Source organism: Papio anubis, chromosome 8 (assembly GCF_008728515.1).
Source record: "Papio anubis isolate 15944 chromosome 8, Panubis1.0, whole genome shotgun sequence".
Lineage (NCBI taxonomy): Eukaryota > Metazoa > Chordata > Mammalia > Primates > Cercopithecidae > Papio > Papio anubis.
Window position 1 is genome coordinate 131053101 of NC_044983.1, and position 19514 is coordinate 131072614.

Consider the following 19514-nt stretch of genomic DNA (forward strand, 5'->3'; position numbering starts at 1 on the left):
ACATCTGTGGATGTGATGTGGACTGGGGCCTTTCTGCATCTTTGACGTTATTCTCCTCCCATTGTGGTAGAGATTGTCACTGAGTCTCTGTTTTCTCCTGCCACTGTCCATGTTGCAGAGTTTACATTCTGCATCTCTACTAATGAGTTGTTCTGGAAACTTTTGCATCCCGCAGATACAATCTGCAAAATGCTAGCTGGGGTGGAGTGATGTTGCAGCTTTTGGTCTAGCATGAGCTCCTGGGGCCTGAGCCTGCATTCCATTTCACGTCTGTGTTCAGTATGGGCGTGGCACTTTATTAGTTTGCTGCAGCACTAGGAGAAGGTATTTTTAAATCCTGTTGGTAAAAAGGGTCATCTCCTGCTAGGAGTCCACACCAAAACATGCCTCATCTCTTGGCAGTGACAGATGCTAAGGTGCTTTCTGTGCAACCCCATTAAGTCATCTTCCAGCAACAATTGATTGGCAATGGCTTAGAGCCTTTGATAAACTCAGGATGGATGATCACGTAGGCTGCAACAAGACATTAACCAAGATCTCTCATGTTTCACTTTCTGAACCACAACAGGTTCAGATAAAGTTGGGTAACTAACAAATAACAGTGTGGATTCCTCTGTTACTGTCTTTTCCAGCTTTTTAGTTGCAGTTCTTGCAAGGAACTAAGAGCTTTTTTTTTCCCCCCCTCAATTCCTCATTAGCATCATGGCTTTGTTTTATCTTCATAATTTGTAGGTTTCAATATTAGGCTTTCCCCGCAAGACTGTGCAACATACAAGTCAGGGCTGTGTCTCTGTCATTCTCTCTCTAACTCTGGGGTTTATTACAGTGTTTTGCTCAGTTAATATTTGTTGACTTCATAAAGAATGAAGAAGTCAGAGTTCCGTGTTCAGTCCCTAGCAATGTGACTCAGTGGGTGTGCTTGGACTACATTTTGGTCTGTTCAAGCTGTGGGAACAAAATACCATAAACTGGGTGGTTTATAAACAGCAGAAATTTACTTCTCACAGGTCTGGATGTTGGAAAGTCTAAGATAAGGATTCTGGCAGATTCAGTGTCTGGTGAGGGCCTATTTCCTGGTTCATAGATGGCACCTTCATGATGTGTCCTCGCATGGTGGAAGGGGTGAGGGGTCTCTCTCAGGCCTTTTCTATGAGGGCACTAATCCCATTCCCCTGAGATTAGTGAGGGCTCCATTCCCATGGTCTAACACCCCCAAATGCTCTCACCTTGGGGGTTAGGATTTCAACACAGGAATTTTGGGGAAGACACAACATTCTGACCATAGCACCTCCCATTGCAAACTATGACAGGTTGCATCACTTACACCAGGGGTCCCCAACTTCTGGGCCACAGACAGGCAATGGGGTCTGGGGGACCTGTGGTGTACCTGGTACTGGTCCGTGGCTTGTTAGGAACTGTGCCGTGCAACAGGAGGTGAGCAGCAGGCAAGTGAGCGAAGCTTCATCTGTAGTTACACCTGCTCCCCATTGCTCACATTACCGCCTGAGCTCCACCTCCTGTCAGATCAGCAGTGGCATTAGATTTTCATAGGCGCATGAACCCTGTTGTGAACTGCTCATGCAAGGGATCTAGGTTGTGCACTTCTTATGAGAGTCTAATGCCTGATGATCTGTCACTGTCTCCCATCACCCCCAGATAGGACCATCTAGTTGCAGGAAAACAAGCTCGGGGCTCCTACTGATTCTACATATGGTGAGTTGTATAGTTATTTTGTTATATATTACAATGTAATAATATAGAAATAAAGTGCACAATAAATGTAATGTGCTTGAATCATCTGAAACCATCCTCCACCCCGCCCTCTTTGTACATGGAAAAATTGTCTTCCATGAAACCAGTCCCTGGTGCCAAAAAGCTTGGGGAAATGCTGACTTACACAACAGAAATTTATTTGCTAAGTTCTGAAGGCCGGAAGTCCAGGATCAAGGTTCTCGGAAATTTATAGCTTTTCCTCCTTCCCTGTCTCACCATTCCTTTCTTCTGCTTCCTGTGATCACGTTTTGAACTGTTTTTGCAAATTTATGTCTTGGGCTTTGCTCTTGAGGAAATCTAAAATAAGACACCATAGTTTTAGAAAAAGCTAAATAATTTATCTTTTTGAGAGTTCTCATAGAGTTTTATCAACTATTTTGGATTATGCTTGTCTAATTATGGTATGTTTTGGCCATTGAACCTTTTAAAATTTATTATCTTGAAAGCGTGTGCCTCACGGACTATAAACATGCTTTCATTCAGTGTTGGTTTAACATATAGAAATACCAGAGCTTAGAGTGTCATTTTAGATGCCAATTAAACATCACTCAGCATTGAAGACATATAGTCTTCTTAAAATACAGTAGCAAAGGGTACTGAGTGTTGCACAAAAATATCATAACATTATGATCCCTTGATACAATTTACACAATTACATACTACACACAATTTACAACACCCAAACTCACACGACAAGCCAAGGCATACTGACTGGCAAGGCTTAGGCATTATGTAATGACAGATCTCTCTGTGAGATACCTATTTTGATTTCTCGTTTGATGAAAAAATTGTGATGCTTCCAGAACAACAATATAGGTTTGATTTAGCTGATTTTTAAATTTTATTTTACATTAATTTCCAGGATCCACGTGCAGAACGTGCAGGTTTGTTACATAGGTATACATGTGCCGTGGTGGTTTGCTGCACCTATCGACCTATCATCTAGGTTTCCTCCCCTCAACACCCCACCCCTCAACAGTCCCTGGTGTGTGTATTTCCCCTCCCTGTGTCCATGTGTTCTCATTTTTCAACTCCCACTTATGAGTGAGAACATGTGGTGTTGGTTTCCTGTTCCTGTGTTAGTTTGCTGAGGATGATAGTTTCCAGCTTCATCCATGTCCCTGCAAAGGTCATGATCTCATTCTTTTTTATGGCTGCATAGTATTCCATAGTGTATATGTACCACATTTTCTTTATCCAGTCTATCATTGATGGGCATTTGGGTTGCTTCCATGTCTTTGTTATTGTGAATAGTGCTGCAATAAACATATGTGTGCATGTGTCTTCATAGTAGAATGATTTATATTCCACTGGGTGTATACCTAGTAATGGGATTGCTGGGTCAAATGGTATTTCTGGTTCTAGATCCTTGAGGAATTGCCACAGTGTCTTCCACAATGGTTAAACCAATTTACATTCACACCAACAGTATGAAAGCATTCTTATTTCTCCACATTTTCACCACCATCTCTTGTTTCTTGACTTTTTAATAATCAGCATTCTGACCGGCATGAGATGGTATGTCATTGTGGTTTTAATTTGCATTTCTCTAATGATCAGTGATATTGAGCTTTTTTCCATGTTTGTTGGCTACATATGTGTCTTCTTTTGAGAAGTGTCTTTTCATATCCTTTGCCTACTTTTTAATGGGGTTGTTTTTTTCCTGTAAATTTGTTTATGTTCCTTAGATTCTAGATATTAGACCCTTCTCAGATGGGTAGATTGCAAACATTTTCTTCTATTTTGTAGATTGCATATTCACTCTGATGACAGTTTCTTTTGTTCTGCAGAAGCTCTTTAGTTTAATTAGATCTTATATGTCAATTTTGGCTTTTGTTGCAATTGCTTTTGGAATTTTCATCATGAAGTCTTTGCCCATGTCTATGTCCTGAATAGTGTTGCCTAGGTTTTCTTCTAGGGTTTTTATGGTATAGGGTTTTATATTTAAGTCTTTGATCTATCTTGAGTTAATTTTTGTATAAGGTATAAGGGAGAGGTCTAGTTTCATTTTTCTGCATATGGCTAGCCACCTTTCCCAGCACCGTTTATTGAATACAAATTTTTTTCTCCATTGCTTGTTTTTGTCAGGTTTATCAAAGTTCAGATAGTGGTAGATGTATGGTGTTATTTCTGAGGTCTCTATTCTGTTCCATTGGTCTATATGTCTGTTTTTGTACCAGTAATATGCTGTTGTTGTTATTGTAGCCTTGCAGTGTAGTTTGAAGTCAGGTAGTGTGATGCCTCCAGCTTTGTTCTTTTTGCTTAGGATTGCCTTGGCTATACAAGACATATATGAAATTTAAAGTAGTTTTTTTTTCTAATTCTGTGAAGAATGTCAATGGTAGTTTGATAAGAATAGCAATGAATCTATAAATTACTTTGGGTGGTATGGCCATTTTCACAATATTGATTCTTCCTATCCATGAGCATGGAATGTTCTTCCATTTGTTTTGGTCCTCTCTTATTTCCTTGAGCAGTGGTTTATAGTTCTCCTTGAAGAGGTCCTTCACATCCCTTGGTAGCTGTATTCCTAGGCATTTTATTCTCTTTGTGGCAGTTGTGAATGGGAGTTCATTCATGATTTGGCTCTCTGCTTGTTTATATTTGGTGTATAGGAATGCTTGTGATTTTTGCACTTTTATTTTGTATCCTGAGACTTTGCTGAATTTGCTTATCAGCTTAGGGAGTTTTGGAGCTGAGGCAATGGTGTTTTCTAAATGTAGAATTGCATCATCTGCAAACAGAGATAATTTGACTTCCTCTCTTCCTATTTGAATATCCTTTATTTCTTTCTATTGCCTGATTGCCCTGGCCAGAACTTCCAATACTACATTGAATAGGACGAGTGAGAGAGGGCATCCTTGTCTTGTACTAGTTTTTGAAGGGAATACTTCCAGCTTTTGCCCATTCAATATGACATTGGCTGTGGGTTTGTCATAAATAGCTCTTATTTTTTTGAGATATGTTTCATCAATATGTAGTTTATTGAGAGTTTTTAACATGAAGGGATGTTGAATTTTATCAAAGTCCTTTTCTGCATCTATTGAGATAATCATGTGGTTTTTTTTCTTTGGTTCTGTTTATGTGTGATGGACTACGTTTATTTGCGTTATGTTGAACCAGCCTTGCATCTCAGGGATGAAGCCAACTTGTTCGTGGTGAATAAGTTTTTGATATGCTGCTGGATTCAGTTTGCCAGTATTTTATTAAGGATTTTTGCATCGATGTTCATCAGGGATATTGTCCTGAAGTTTTCCTTTTTTGTTGTGCCTCTGCCAGGTTTCGGTATCAGGATGATGCTGGCCTCATAAAATGAGTTAGGAAGGAGTCCCTCCTCTTCAGTCATTGGGAATAGTTTCAGAAGGAATGGTACCAACTCCTCTTTGTACCTCTGGTAGAATTTGGCTGTGAATCTGTCTGGTTCTGGACTTTTTTCAGTCAGTAGGTTATTAATTACTGCCTCTATTTCATAACTTGTTATTGGTGTATTCAGGGATTTGACTTCTTCCTGGTTTAGTCTTGGGAGGGCATGTATGTCCAGGAATTTATTCATTTCTTCTAGAGTTTCTAGTTTATTTGCACAGAGGTGTTTATAGTATTCCCTGATGGTAGTTTGTATTTCTGTGGGATCAGTGGTGATCTCCCCTTTATCATTTTTTAATGTGTCTATTTGATTCTTCTATCTTTTCAACTTTATTTGTCTAGCTAGTGGTCATCTATTTAGTTAGTTTCTTTTTAAAAAAAAAAAAACAGCTCCTGGATTCGTTGATTTTTTGAGAGTTTTTCGTGTCTCTATCTCCTTCAATTCTGCTCTGATCTTAGTTATTTCTTGTCTTGTGTTAGCCTTGCAATTTGTTTGCTCTTGCTTCTCTAGATCTTTTAATTGTGATGTTAGGGTGTCGATTTGAGATCTCTCTAGCTTTCTGATGTGGGCATTTAGTGCTATAAATTTCCCTTTTAACAGTGCTTTAGTTGTGTCCTAGAGATTCTGGTACATTATCTCTTTGTTCTCATTGGTTTCAAACAACCTCTTGATTTCTGCCTTAATTTCATTATTTACCCAGGAATAATTTAGGAGCAGGTTGTTCAATTTCCATATAATTGTGTGGTTTTGAATGAGTTTCTTAATCCTGATTTCTAATTTGATTGCACTGTGATCTGAGAGACTGTTTGTTATGACTTTGGTACTTTTGTATTTGCTGAGGAGTGTTTTACTTCCAATGATGTGGTCAATTTTAGAATAAGTGCCATGTGGCACAGAGAAGATTGTATATTCTGTTGATTTGGGGTGGAGAGTTCTATAGATGTCTATTAGCTCCACTTGATCCAGAGCTGAGTTCAAGTTCTGAATATCCTTGTTAATTTTCTGTCCCATTGATCTGTCTAATATTGACAGTTGGGTGTTAAATTCTCCCACTATTATTTTATGGGAGTCTTAGTCTCTTTGTAGGTCTCTAAGAACTTGTTTTATGAATCTGGGTGCTTCTGAATTGGTTGCATATATATTTCGGATAGTTAGCTCTTCTTGTTGAATTGATCCCTTTACCATTATGTAACGCCCTTCTTTGTCTTTTTTGATCTTTGTTGGTTTAAAGTCTCTTTTGTCAGCGATTAGGACTGAAACTCTTGTTTTTCTTGCTTTCCATTTCCTTGGTAAATTTTGCTCCATGCCTTTGTTTTGAGCCTATGTGTGTCTTTGCAAGTGAGATGAGTCTCCTGAATGCAGCATACCGATGGGTCTTGACTCTTTATCCAATTTGCCAGTCTGTGTCTTTTAACTGGGGCATTTAGCCCATTTACATTTAAGGTTAATATTGTTACGTGTGAATTTGACCCTGTCATCATGATGCTATCTGGTTATTTTGTACAATAGTTGATGCAGTTTCTTCATAGTGTCATTGGTCTTTATATTTTGGTGTGTTTTTGCAGTGACTGGTACTGGTTTTTCATTTCTGTATTTAGTGCTTCCTTCAGGAGGTCTTGCACAGCAGTCCTGGTGGTGATGAAATCCCTCAGCATTTGATTGTCTGAAAAGGATTTTATTTCTCCTTCACTTATGAAGTTTAGTTTGGCCGGATATGAAATTCTGGGTTGAAAAATCTTTTCTTTAAGAAAGTTGAATATTCATTCCCCTCTCTTCTGGCTTGTGGGGTTTCTGCTGAGAGATCCACTGTTAGTCCGATGGACTTCCCTTTGTGGACAACCTGGCCTTTCTGGCTGCCCTTAACAATTTTTCCTTCATTTTGACCTTGGAGAATCTGATGATTATGTGTCTTGCGGTTGATCTTCTTATGGAGTATCTCAGTGGTGTTCTCTGTATTTCCTGAATTTGAATATTGGTCTACCCTGCTAGGTTTGGAGAGTTTTCCTGGATAATATCCTGAGGTGTGTTTTCCAGCTTGTTTCCATTCTTCCCATCTCCTTCAGGTACTCCAATCAATCATAGGTCTGATCTTTTTAAATAGTCCCATATTTCCCTGAGTCTTTGTTCATTCCTTTCCCTTCTTTTTTTCTCTGATCTTGTTTTCATGCCTTATTTCAGCAAGGTGGTCTTCAAACACGGATATTCTTTCTTCTGCTTGGTCAATTTTGCTCTTGATACTTGTGTATGCTTTATGAAGTTCTCGTGCTGTGTTCTTCACCTCAAACAGGTCATTTATGTTTCTCTCTAAACTGGTTATTCTAGTTAGCAGCTCCTCTAACCTTTAATCAAGGTTCTTAGCTTCTTTGCATTGGGTTAGAAACTTCTTCTCTAGCTCAGCAGAGTTTGTTATTACTCATTTTCTGAAGTCTACTTCTGTCAATTCACCCATCTCATCCTCCATCCAGTTCTGTGCCCTTGCTGGAGAGGCGTTGAGATCATTTGGAGGAGAAGAGGCACTCTGGCCTTTTGGGTTTTCAGTGTTTTTTTCATTGATTCTTTCTCATCTTCATGAGTTTAGTTTTGATCTTTGAGGCTGCTGACCCTTAGATGGGGTTTTTGTGGGAATATTTTTTTGTTGTTGATGCTGTTGTTGCTTTCTGTTTGCTTGTTTTTCTTTCAATGATCAGGTCCCTCTTCTGTAGGGCTGCTGCGGTTTGCTGGGTGTTCACCTCAGGCTCTATTCATCTGGTTTGCTCCCCTACCTGGAGATATCACTCAAGGAAACTGGAGAATAGCTAGATGGGTGCCTGCTCCTTCTTCTGGGAACTCTGACCTTGAAGGGCACCAACATGATGCCAGTAGGATCACTCCTGTATAGGGTGCCTGACAACCCCTGTTGGAGGGTCTCACCCAGTTGGGTGGCACAGCAAACAGGACCCTTTTAACGAATCACTTTGTCCCTTGGTGGAGGGGATGAGCTTTGCTGAGGGAAAACCCGCTTGTCTGGGCTGCCCAGATTCCTCAGAACTAGCAGGAGGAAGGGCTAAGCCTGCTGGTTCACAGAGATTGTGGCCACCCCTATCCCTAGGGGCTCAGGCCCAGGGAGATAAGATTTCTGTCCCTGAGCCCCTGACTGGAGTTGTTGGAGTTCCTGCAGGGAGGCCCTGCCCAGTGAGGAGGGATGGGTCAGAGTCAGGCCTGAAGGGGCACTCTGGTCACAGTCTGCCACAGCTGGTCTGTTGGGCTGTGGGGGACACCTCTTGGGACCAAGCCATCCAGCCTTCCTGGCTCCAGCAAGGGAAAAACGCAGCCTGGAGCTATAGAGATGGCTGCCGCCCCTCCCCTATCCAGGGAGCTTAGTGTGTTAGGCAGCTCTCAGTCCCAGTGCTGGTTGCTGCCCCTCCTCCAAGGAATTTAAATGGCTTAGATAGCAGGGAGCCACAGCGCTGGTGCTCGTCACCCCTTCCTCCCAGAATTCCGCAGGCTCAAGTAGATTCTAGCTGAGAGCCCACTGAGAATCTGCGTGGCTCTGGAGTTGGGACCCTAGGCCCCGGTGGCGTGGGTTCACCAGTGGGATCTTCCAGTCCGTGGGTTGCACAGTTCTGTGGAAAAAGCATGGTTTCCCTGGCTGGATAGCACACTCACTCACTGCCTTCCTTGGCTGGCGGGGGCTCCTCTGCCCCGTGTGGCTCTCAGGTGGGCCGCTGAACCACACTGCTCTTCCTTCCTCTCCGTGGGTTGTGCCGGCCACCTAGTCAGTTCTGGTGAGAGAACCTGGATACGTTGGTTGCGGGTGCAGGATTCATACCCTTTTATGGTTCTTTTCGATGGAGCCTCTGATCACTGCGGCTTCTAGTTGGCCATCCTGGCCCTGCCACCCTATTTAACTGCTTTTATTTGTTAAAATGTTCCCTGCTTTATCACTTATTTTATCTTAGGGATGCTGGAATTATGTTGTAATGTGGCTTGTATACATGTGTGTATTTTGTGTGCAGTGAGAGCTTCTTGTTGGCTGCTCATGATTTGGGGCACTTTGTTCTCCCTCTGGATGATTTTGGTGATGCCTCACACATTCAGGTGGTTAGAAGAGTCCAATGATTTCAGTCAGTTTGAGACTTTGCCCAGACTTTATTAAATTGGCAATAAATGAGCTATTCTCCAGTCTCCTTGAGTGATAGCTCCAGGTGCAGGAGCAAACCAGATGAATAGAGTCCGAAGTGAACCCCCAGCAAACCACAGCAGCCCTACAGAAGAAGGACCTGACCATTGAAAGAAAAACAAACAGAAAGCAACAACAACAGCATCAACAACAAAATATTCCAACAAAAACCTCATCTAAGGGTCAGCAGCCTCAAAGATCAAAACTAGACAAACTCATGAAGATGAGAAAGAATCAATGAAAAAAACACTGAACCCCCCCCCCAAAAAATAGATAAGCAATAGTTGCTATCTTTTAAATCAAGGGTTGTAAACATGGCCTGGGGCTGAAGGTAGCTGCTCTGCATGTCACATGGAAAAGGCTTGACTATATAGATGTTCTTTGGCTTACTATGGGGTTATGTCCCAAAAAACTCATCATAACTTGAAAAGTCAAAAAAGCAATTAATACACCTAACCTACCGAACATCATAGCTTAGCCTAACCCACCTTAAACATGCTCAGAACACTTACATTAGTTGGGCAAAATCACTGAACTCAAAGCTTATTTTATAATAAAGTGTTGAATACTGTACACAAATGGGTGTTTTGAAGACATGACGGGATGTGAAAACACTAAACAGAGTATCCAAAAAACACTGTCAACACAGCACACTGTAGAGTGTTGGTTGTTTACCTCGTGATCCTGTGGCTGGCTGGGAGCTCCAGCTCACCACCCACTGCCCACCACCATGACAGCGTATTATACCACATGCTGCTAGCCCAGGAAAAGGTCGAAATTCAAAATCTGAAGTAAGGTTTCTACTGAATGGATATTGCTTTCACAATATCATAAAATAATGAAATCATAAGTTAAACCATTGTAAGTTGGGGACTATCTATAGTCAGATAGAATAAAGCCAGTGACCAAAGATAACCAGAGACAGACAGGTGGACAGAAAGATGGAACACTATCATCACGGTCTGAGCTCAGGTAGATAGCTACACCTGAGGCCAGCTTTATATCAGGACTTGTCAGTTGCACCAGTCAGTAATTTCCCTTTATTGCAACTTGCTGAGCCAGTTGGTCTTGAAATTCTATTGCTTCCTACCAAAATTCTTGCTTTAGAGTATGTCATAATCTGAAATGTGTGGTAAATATTGTGCTTGGCTCTGACTCTCCTCCTCCCTCCTGTCCTGCTGCCCCTTATAGGAGGAGAGTATCTGTGACAGAGTCAGGGAGACGTGGGTTTGCAATCTGGTGTTAGCAAACGTTACTGTCACACACAGTTTGTGAGAGAAGTGTCATGGTGTCAGGTCAAGAAGGCATGTCCAGAGTCCCTCAGACCTGGGGTTTTAATCCCCGCCAAGTCACTTTCTAGCTTTGTGTGATTGAGTACATTTCATAATCTCTTGGAACGATTTTTCTGTAATATAATGTGGGAATCATACCTCCTAACTTTGGAGTTTCTTTGATAATCACAGATGACTTGCTTTGCAATCTTGATAAATAATAGTTATTATTTTGACGATCTCTTCGGTTTTCCTTATTCCTTAAAAAACGGTCTTTTATTAAATTCCTCCAGAGTGTTTTTCTAAATTTGCAAAGCAGACAGATGAACCAAACGACAACAAAAACACTCAAACTTAAAATCTTTTGCAGGTGATTGAAGATCTAGCAAACAGAGGTCACAGGACAATTTGTTTTGGATACAGCATAATACAGTTTCTATTTCTGCATCCCCCCCAAAAAGGACTAAATAGTGAAGTTTACATTCATTGATTTGTAAATTCATGATCATAAACAATCTAATAAGTCCTCTTGTTTGCAAGACTTCTGTTGGGGGGCACTTCTTGTTGTCTTTTTCCTCCAAAGATAACGGGGAAAAAAGAAAACAAAAATTTCTACATTTCTATCACCCCCACATTCTGTTGCTAATCAGTCACAATATTAAAGGCAGATGTGACCAGTCATCAAGAAATGGAAACAGCATTACTTGTGCACAAACTGTGTGTCAGGTATTCTGTATGCTTTTTTCTTTTCACTAACCCCTCACAACCTTGGGAGGTGCAGGAGAAGCTCAAGAGGAGTACCTTTCTTCCTGCAATGTCTTTTCAGCACCCTCTATTGGTAAAGTTAACAATGGAAAAATATTTAAAGGGCCCGGCTCCATTTTTTTTCAGAGCCGTCATTGAGAGGTTAATTTGCAGCTGAATGACAATACATTGATAAGTGGCATACTTGCAGCAAGAAATAAAATAAAATAACAAGGACTTCTCACTAAGGGAGAAAAATTGATATTAAGAAAAGACACCTGAAAGCAATTTGGTTTTAAAAGAAGAAAATGTCATATGAAGTGGTATAGAAAAAAAAAGATGACTGAGATTAGATTTTGGAAACATGAAATTAGAAATTTAAAAAGTGCATTTCAAGAATAAGGAATCATAGCTCGGTAACGTTAGAACTATGATCAACATCTCTGTGCCTCAGTTTTCTCATTTGAATGAAAAAGATGGTAATAATAGAACTTACTCCTGAGGGCTGTTGTCAGAGACTGAATGGTGTATTACACAAAATGGATTTTAGAGCAGTACCTGTATTAAATGATCAACAGACATTACGTACTACTTTTAATTTTTAGAATGCATTAATTGGTTAAGTACTTATTTTGTCTTATAAAATTATAGTAATGTATTCAATCATTTCATTGGATATGTATTTATTGAGCACCTACATACACTTCTGTAGACATTCAGGGTACATCAGTGGCCAAATCAGGCAAAAATCCCTAACAGAGCTAGTAGTCTAGCACGGAATGTATAAGCATTAATAGCCTCATGAGGTGTGTCTTGCTTTTCTTCTTCTCTCTTTCCCCTCTACCTTTTTTTTTTTTTTTTTTTTTTTTGAGACAGAGTCTCGCTCTGTGACCTAGGCTGGAGTGGAGTGCAGTGGCACGATCTCAGCTCACTTCAACCTCCGCCTCCTGGGTTCAAGCGATTCTCCTGCCTCAGCCTCCTGAGTAGCTGGGATTACAGGAGTGCACCACCACGCCTGGCTAATTTTTAAAATTAGAGATGGGGTTTCACCATGTGGGCCAGGCTGTTCTCGAACTCCTGACCTCAAATGATCTGCCTGCCTTGGCCTCCAAAAGTGCCGGGATTACAGGTATAAGCCACCGCAATCGGACCCCTCTACCTTTTGAGTAAAGAGGAGGAGGAAGCTCTAGAACAGGAACTGGCAAACCATAGACAGTAAGCCATACCCAGTCCACCACTTGTTTTTGTAAATATAGATTTATAGGAACACAGCCATGCCCATTTATTTATGTATTGTTTATGGCTGCTTTCATGCTACAATGGCAGAATTGAGTGCTTGTGACCGGGACCAAGTGGCCCACAAAGCTGAAAGTATTTACTACCTGGCACAGATTTCCCGTCCCTGCTCTAGAAGATGGCAGAGCTCCACGGATAGAGGGAGCCTGAGTGGACGAAGGAACGTCTGCCTCTTTCCCCAACACACCCTGATCCATCCACGTTAGACCATGTGAGTGAGAAAGGCACTTGCATTTAGGTTAAGCCTCTGAGATTTCAGGCTGTTTGTTATGGTGGTTAGCTTAGTGTTATTAATTTAAAGTGTCAAGCTTTCTAAGGGGATCATCGATTTTACCAATGACCACTCTAATCCTTTAATATTTATATTATTCTCTTTCAAAGTGCCTGTTCGGTGTGTAGATTTGTCTTTTTTACCTGATAATTGTCTATTCTAACTTGTCAATAGATATCTTATGCTTTCGGCAATTCTCTGACATTACTTTTATTGAGTTCATGAAATTCTATGTCTTTGAAAAAGTTACAATTGTATTTTGTAAACAGCTCCCAAAGTATTTGTATAACATTTGAAATACTTGACATGCATAGATTAATCAACAAGAAAACAGAGTTGTTCATGATAGAGCCTGGTTATATCAGGAACTCTTTTTTTGTTTTGTTTTGTATTATTTTTCTTTTTTCTTTATTATTATTTTTTTAAAGCTTATTTATGACTATTTTTGTGTTAGGTTCATTTTGTTTTTCTACTCAACTTTGTAACTGTGAGGAGTAGATATCAAAGTATTCAGATGGGGCCACTCTCAAAGAAACAAAGAGGAGGGCACATCTAACGTCTCCTGGGGGAGCTGAGAAAGGATTGACAGAGGACAAGACATTTGAGCTGAGTATTAAAGGATTAATATGAGTTTACCAAGGGAGAATGATTGTAGGATGAGTGGTTGTAAGTAGATATTAATGACTTGTATTAGGGCAAGGAATTTTAAGATGTAGAGAGTTGTCAGTGGAAGCATTATATATATATATATATATATAGCACGCAAAGGGTGGATAGGTAGGGAAGTAATAGCAAGATTGTAAAGGCTTTGAACACTTTTCAATGAGTTTTGTTGAATTTTTTTTTTTTAATCAATAAGCCACTGATTTAAAAGCTGTGAACTTGCCATTTCTGGTTCCGTGTCTCTGCTGTACCATCCATTCTATTTCTTCAAGAACGTCATTCATAGACAGAAAAATCCCTAAGACTGAGTGGAACCCAGTTTGAAAACCACTGCAGAAGAGAATGGGATGTCATAGAGGGCTTTGAAGCGGTGAAGGGACGTGAGAAAATCTGTGTTTCAGCTAGACCATGCTGGGGTCATGTGAGAATGGACTGGAGAAGGAGAAACTGGAGCCAGAATAACATTTAGGAGAATGAAGTCAGTGTTCACTGCAGCTAAGTTCAGAACCAATAATGATAAAGGCACCTTATAAATATATATGGGTTGAAAAAAAAAATCCATAACCATTTTAGGAGTAGGCAGAATACCCATTATATATCTTATTTGAAGAGCAAGAGCCCTTTATTACTGTTTGTTACTCTAATGTCATTGAGATGAAAGTTCATGGTATGCTTTGGTGTCCTCTTTTAGTGGCAAGAGCATCTGGTTAAAGGGAGGGTTAAAGGAGGCATCCGGATAAATAATGCCAATTTTGGAGCATTCCTGTTGGGAAAATGAAAAATCTGAGTTGATTTCTGGCCATAAAGAGTAGAGTATGAACTACCACTATGGTTTTTCCAGTTAAACCAAATTCTATGAATAAATGCTAAGCCCAAAGCTGAACAAGCCAGGAGCTCAATATCTTCCATGCCCAGTTGGGCAAAGGCTGTTAATATGACTTTGTGGTTGGTAAGATACACCAATTTCAAACTCATATGGCCAGAGATTCTAGGATGGTAAAAGTATAAAAGAAATAAAATGGAAGTACTAACAACTGTCATAGTTATTTGGTACTAGAACGTTATTATTATTAACTGCCTTCTTTAAAACACCCACTATGGACCCAAGGATTTGCTTATGTTGCATTTAATCTTTACAAGCACCTGCTTGGTTCAGTTAGTTTAGTCCTAGACTTCCTCTAAGGTCAATTTCACATGGCATTTCCTCCCATGAAGCCTACCCTATCCTGTAGCAGTAGCTACTCTCCAGTCTCTGATTTTAAAGGCTTTCCTCTGAGCACTCCTCATCACATTTAGTACTTTGCTTGGGATTTCTGTTAATTTGGGGCTGTTGCTACTTCCCCTCCTAGATGCTTAATTGATGGCAGAATCTGTGTCTAACTCATCCAATCTTCATTTGTCCTTGCATTCTTCAAGAAACACCTGTCATTCACTTCTATGGTAGATGCAGGAGGTCCAAAGTGAACAAGGCCTGGTGCCTTTGCAGAATGAGTTCCCATTTCCATGGAGAAAGAAGACAGTTAAACATAATTTCAGAGTGTCCAGAGTAATTGCAGACACTTAGGCTGAGTGTTGAACTATGAAAGGGTAAAAATAGAGGCAATGATTTGGAGATGCTGGGGGTCAACATCGCACTTGCAGTTGGGCTGCAAATTGCAGTTCAGATGGTTGGGGTATAGGGCGGCTGCTGGAGAGGGATGGGCCATTAGTCTTCAGAGGCAGTTTTGAGAGTCATTTATTCTACCACTTCCAGTGCAGCCTCTGCGACAAAATAGGTACTCAGATGTCTGTTGAGTCTCTTGCTTTCACTCACACATGGCATTTCTCTTAAAGCCCTTTGATACCTCTCGTGTGATAGTTCAACTCAAAAACTTTGTGGAAGGTGATGATAGAATAAGAAAGCAATGTTTTGAAGACCTGGATGTGAGACTTGATTTCCTAGCCCTTTCTTGGCCTCTTCTGCTTTTGTTCTAACTGAGAAGAAGCCTGCCTTGAAGTCAGCAGAAAGTTTGGGTTCTTGGCTGGACATAAGTTCAGGCCCTTAGACATTCTATTTTTAATAGACAGGCATGGTCGAGTTTTGTAAATGAAAAAAAATCAATAAGGCTTTGATATAAAGACTTTGCTTTTCATTTTTTTCTCTCTTTTTTGAGTACTTTTTTTTTTTTTCAGTTGGGAGTGAAAGTCACTGTGTACTGAAAAAAAAATTATGTCCACAGATGAAATATGTTTTCACTGATGTTTTTTGATCAGCTCAGTGCATACCAAGTGCCTTCAGGTACCCAGGGTCCTGCTGGAGCTGGGGCAGGCATGTGGAAACTGAATTTGTGCATCTGTTGGCATTTTTGTGATCTTTTTGATTATTTTTAGGGTGTCTGTGGGAAGTCAAAGTTTTCATGGTTTATTAAATTTAGAAATAGAGAGAGCTCACCAGATAAATGGAGCCTCCCATCCACAAGGCAGGAACTCTTCCCTCAGTCCCAGTCCTTGCCAATTATTACACGCACTTGGTGTCAAGCCCTAATGAGCAATTTATCATGTTATTCCTTGTAACCCTTTGATAGGTCTCCATTGTTTGAAGCCCAGATTCCTTAGACTGCCCTTCACAAAACAACACAATTTGACCTCAACCAGAAGCTCTTGGCTAAACATTAGAAGATCCAAGTTCAAGGTGTGGTGAGGTTGCTGATTGTTCGTGTGACTGTGGGTGGGTCTCCTGGCTTGCTTCCCTGGGTTGAAGAGCCTCCACAAAGCAATTTTGTTGGGCAAAATGATCTCTAAGTTTTCTTTCAGTTCTTTGTTTTGTTTTTGTTTGAACATTCTTTATCTGTCTTAAAAATTTTCAAACTTACCTCCCACTAGTATTTACTGAAGATCTACTATATGCCAGAAAATTCAGATATATTATCCCCTCTGCTGTTTACATAATAATAAACATATTAGGCTGGGCGTGGTGGCTCACGCCTGTAATCCCAGCACTTTGGGAGGCCGAGGCGGGCAGATCACGAGGTCAGGAGATCGAGACCATCCTGGCTAACATGGAGAAACCCCGTCTCTACTAAAAATACAAAAAATTAGCTGGGCATAGTGGCACCTGTAGTCCCAGCTACTCGGGAGTCTGAGGCAGGAGAATGGCATGAACCCAGGAGGTAGAGCTTGCAGTGAACCGAGATCACGCCACTGCACTCCAGCCTGGGCGACAGAGCAAGACTCTGTCTCAAATAAATACGTAAATAAATAAATGATAATAAACATATTAGCATGTTAGAGGAAAGGAAGTGGAGATCTATGGTCACATTGCTGGAATCTGGCAGAATGATGACAGAGTAATGGCTCAGATGATGGCCTAAGAAATGGGACCCTCATTTGCTCTACCTATTGTCCAATATTATGAGTAGTACTAAGCTGATAGAACTTAAACAAATGGAGGGTGCAAAGTCTTAATGGGAAAATAAGGTGAGAACTAGTTCTAGTCTTCACTGAAGGAGCCTCAGTAATATGTAGCCATATTTTTTAAAAGAGACATAAAAGCAAATATGTAAGGACAATTTGGTCTTGTGAAAATAATGTCGTGTTAGCCACAAGGACAGATGTTTTGTCTGTTTTATGTGTTGGGTATACGTGGAATAAACTATTTTTAAACCAGGATTCAAAAGCCGTGGACATCATTTCTATCTCCATCACTAATTTATTGTAATATTTTTCATCATCTTAGTTTAGTGGATTAAAATTCTAGTGTCAACGTTTTTCATTAATAAAATCAAATGGTTGGATAGCAGATGATTCTTATTCTCAGATTCTAGGAAACAATGGAGAATACTGCATCAGTAAAAGTTACAAATATTGTATCTGAAAGACTCAGAGATAATACTTGATTACCTAGAATAACCTCTTTTTCTCAATAGGCTAGGGGCTAAAGGAAACTGTCAATTAGCTCCAAAGCAAAGCTCATCAAACTTCCAGTCAAAAGGAAGAGGGTTTAAATACGCGCCACTCAGAAGGTTTTTATTCTGTCAGTTAAGGCCTTCTCTTGTATTTTCAAATTCTCTTTTCATTAGATTCTTTCTTTCACTCTATTAATATGTTTAAGTCTCTGCATCTTTAACATAGATCATTTATTTGAGCCAATGCTCTCTTTCTCTTGTCAGCTATTCCTTCCTCTTCATCTAATATTTACTTGAAACCTGGGACAGATAAGTTTCAGCCTTCAAAACTCCACTGACATTAAGTTTCCCAAGGTTTCCCAAACCATCTTTGGTGGTGATTTCCGTGAACCCTTTCTTCATTTGGCAGGGCTACTTCCTCCTTAAAATGCTCTGCTCTCTAGATTCCGTGCATGTTCCTCCCACCTCCAAATCTCTTGGTAGATTTCATTCCACTTCTCAGGTTTTTGTGGGCTCTACTTATTCTTCTGTTTAAATATTCCTATTTTGCAGGGTTATGCTTTCAGTCTTCGCATTTACACACTCTTTCCCCAGAGCTCCCTCTAATGACACCAACATGTGTATCTCTGACTTCAGACTTCTATCCAGCAGCCCTCTGCATGTGAGTATCTCCCCATCCCCAGATATCCTCTCCCTCTGCTCTTCATCTTAGTGAATGGAACATCAATCACTCAATTGTCTGAATGACAATTGAGGCACTATCTTGGCTGAAAAAATAATCGTTAACATTACTTAGTTGTTTACATGGATTGGAACTCTGCTAAACTCTTTATATGAAGCATTTCATTTAAAAGTCACCACAATGTAATCATGAGATTTTTATTTTTATTTTTATTTTATGGATGAATTTTTTCGACTATCCCTTGCTATCTTTTCCCCAAGTTTCACTCAGGCATTTATGTCCCTGCCTAGAATATGAATGTGTTGGACTAGATGTTGTCTATCACCCCTTTTCGCTGCAATACTTATCTTTGACTTCCAAGTTAGAATTGGAGGCTCTTTCTGCTCTGTCAGGACTATAATAACCACATTTCCTTGCACTCACGATGCTATTCTAATTCGTTCCTGGCTTGTGCGTAGCCCCATTGAGATGCGGTACCTTCTCTGTTGTTGCGTCCTTTTTGTCCCTAGCATCAAGCACAGTATCTGATGTGTTCACCGTAAGTGTTTGTTGAACAAATAATTAAATTCTAATATAAGTTTTTTTATACTTTATGGTTGACTTTAATTTAACCTGTCCACATTGGAAAACAATTATCCATTAGCTTGTAAAATTAAACATTCACATAGGCAGTTGCCCAGGAATCGTACCCCTAGGTATACACCAAAGGACAACTCTTGCGCAGGTATTTAGGAGACATATTTAAGAATGGGAATAGCAGTACTTTTGCATTATTATACTATTGGAAACCACCTAAGTGCTCACTAAACGGGAGTAGATGAAGATATAATGGTACATTCACATAATAAAATAGTATGCAGCTGTAAAAATGAAGGAACTATGACCACGCCCAACAGAGATAAATCTTATTAACATAATGTTTGGTTGAAAAGCAAAACATAGACTGTTTTCAGTCTGACAGTCTTTTTGTAAAGTTAAGATATAAGCAAGACTAAATAATATCTGTAGTTTAGATATATATGCCTATGTTGTATACATGTGAGTAGGTGAAGATTTTATAAACTAAAAGTAAATTTAAAGATCCACAAAACTTAAAGTAATTATTATCTTTGGACTTGGTTGGGAGAGAAAGGCAAGGAAATTGGAAGAGGAGAGCCTTAAATTAAGTAAATGGTAAGGTTCTTATTCATGGATTGGGCAATAGATATATACCTGCTTTTACATGATTAAATTATACGGAATGACATGAAAATAAGCATGGATCATTGATAGTGTTTCTTGAACCAAGACCTGTAATTACTCAACCTTTGTTTATGGTAACACAAAATAAACACAAAAATAAAATTCTGATATTTTGAATTTTATCTTCCTGTAACCCACATGACAGAACCCCGCACCCCCCACCCC

General features: G+C 39.9%; 1 long non-coding RNA gene across 1 annotated transcript in view; it reads left to right on the forward strand.

Moving 5' to 3' along the window:
- Positions 1-202: 202 nt before the first annotated feature.
- LOC108587387 overlaps positions 203-19514 on the forward strand; it is a 129109-nt gene continuing 109797 nt past the window's right edge. The window contains exons 1-2 of the long non-coding RNA XR_001905954.3: positions 203-1058; positions 1657-1713. This is a non-coding gene — a long non-coding RNA (uncharacterized LOC108587387). The remainder of the gene's footprint in view (positions 1059-1656; positions 1714-19514) is intronic.